The following is a 2426-nucleotide window of genomic DNA, read 5'->3' on the forward strand; positions in this document are numbered from 1 at the left end:
AAATAAGTGTACTTTTGGAGTAAGATCCGGCAAACTCTTAGGTTTCATCGTCAGCAGCAAAGGTATTGAGGTTGATCCCGCCAAGGTTAAAGCCATTCAAGAAATGCCTATACCTCGTACCGAGAAACAAGTCAGAGGATTCTTGGGACGTCTAAATTACATCGCCCGATTTATTGCCCACATGACTACTACTTGTGTGCCGATCTTCAAACTGTTGAAGAAAGATCAAGTGGAAAGGTGGAATGACAAATGCCAGTTAGCCTTTGACAAAATCAAAGAATATCTCCAAAAACCTCCAATCTTGTTGCCACCTGTGGAAGGCAGACCTCTGATAATGTACCTAACTGTGTTAGAAGACTCAATGGGGTGTGTACTAGGACAACATGACGAATCCGGCCGAAAGGAGCACGCAATCTACTATCTTAGCAAAAAGTTTACCGATTGTGAAACAAGATACTCACTACTCGAAAAAACTTGTTGTGCCTTAGCTTGGGCAGCTCGCCGACTAAGACAGTACATGCTAAATCACACCACTTTCCTAATCTCCAAGATGGATCCCATCAAATACGTGTTCGAAAAACCTGCTCTCTCTGGAAGAATAGCGAGATGGCAAATGATCTTAACAGAATATGACATTCAATACACTTCACAAAAAGCAATCAAAGGAAGTGTGGTAGCTGATCATCTGGCTCATCAAGCAGTAGATGATTATCAAGCATTGAACTTTGACTTCCCAGACGAAGACATTATGCTAGTCAATGACTACAAACAACCAGGACCAGAAGAAGGACCCGGGCCAGGATCCCGGTGGACTATGGTTTTTGACGGAGCTTCTAATGCACTTGGCAATGGCATCGGAGCTGTGATCATTTCCCCCACAGGAGGTCATACACCATTCACTGCCAGGTTATGCTTCAATTGCACTAACAATATAGCCGAATACGAAGCATGTATTCTGGGTCTCAAAGCTGCAATCGATCTAAGAATCAAATTCCTGGAAGTCTACGGAGACTCGGCCTTGGTAATCTACCAAGTCAAAGGGGAATGGGACACAAAGCACCCAAATCTAATTCCTTACAAAGAATATGTGCTGAGTTTGATTCTTTACTTCGAAGAAATCACTTTCGAACACATCCCACGCGAGGAAAATCAACTAGCTGATGCTTTAGCTACCATGTCATCCATGTTCAAAGTCAGGTGGGACAACGAGGCGCCTATGATCACCATCTACAGGCAAGATGAACCATCCTATTGCAATGAGATCAATACCGAAGGAACCGAGGAAAAACCATGGTTCCATGAGGTAAAAAGATATCTCGAAGCTCAGGAGTACCCTGAAGGGGCATCCATTAATGACAGAAAGTTTCTAAGGAGATTTGCTGCCAAATTCTTTCTAAGCAATGGAACCCTATACAAACGCAACCATGACTCGACTTTACTTCGCTGTGTAAACAAGAAGGAAGCAGAACAGATCATGGAAGAAATACACAATGGTGCCTTTGGTACTCATTCCAGTGGACATACAATGGCTAAAAAGATCCTTAGAGCAGGTTATTACTGGTCTACCATGGAAACAGACTGCCATCATCACTCCCGAACATGTCACAAATGCCAGATATACGCTGACAAAGTACATGTACCTCCAGTTCCATTAAGCGTCCTGACGGCTCCTTGGCCTTTTGCAATGTGGGGTATTGATATGATTGGAGAAATCAAACCTACTGCCTCCAACGGACATCGCTTTATCCTGGTCGCTATTGACTACTTCACAAAGTGGGTAGAAGCAGCTTCATTTGCTTCTGTCACCAAAAATGTGGTGGCCCGGTTCATCAAATACAATCTCATTTGTCGGTATGGCATCCCTGAACGGATTATCACGGACAATGGCACAAATCTAAACAACAGAATGATTACTGAACTTTGCACACAGTTCAAGATCAAGCATCATAATTCTTCTCCATATCGACCAAAGATGAACGGCGCGGTGGAAGCTGCCAACAAGAACATCAAGAAAATCATACAAAAAATGACAGTAACCTACAAAGACTGGCATGAGATGTTGCCTTTTGCTCTTCATGGTTATCGCACATCTGCGCGTACTTCAACAGGGGCAACTCCATTTTCCTTAGTCTATGGTATGGAGGCAGTTCTTCCAATTGAAATTCAGATTCCTTCCCTAAGGATTATGAAAGAAGCCAATCTAGACGAAGACGATTGGATTCAAACACGGTTGGACCAGATAAACTTGATTGATGAGAAAAGGCTCGCAGCTATTTGTCATGGTCAGCTATACCAAAAGCGTATGATCAAAGCCTTCAACAAAAAAGTCAAAAGTCAAGCATACCAAACTGGTGGCTTGGTTGTCAAACGCATCATCTTACCACAAGGTGATCCCAGAGGCAAATGGACTCCCACCTACGAGGGAC

Source organism: Vicia villosa, unplaced genomic scaffold (genome assembly GCF_029867415.1).
Source record: "Vicia villosa cultivar HV-30 ecotype Madison, WI unplaced genomic scaffold, Vvil1.0 ctg.002927F_1_1, whole genome shotgun sequence".
Classification (NCBI taxonomy): domain Eukaryota; kingdom Viridiplantae; phylum Streptophyta; class Magnoliopsida; order Fabales; family Fabaceae; genus Vicia; species Vicia villosa.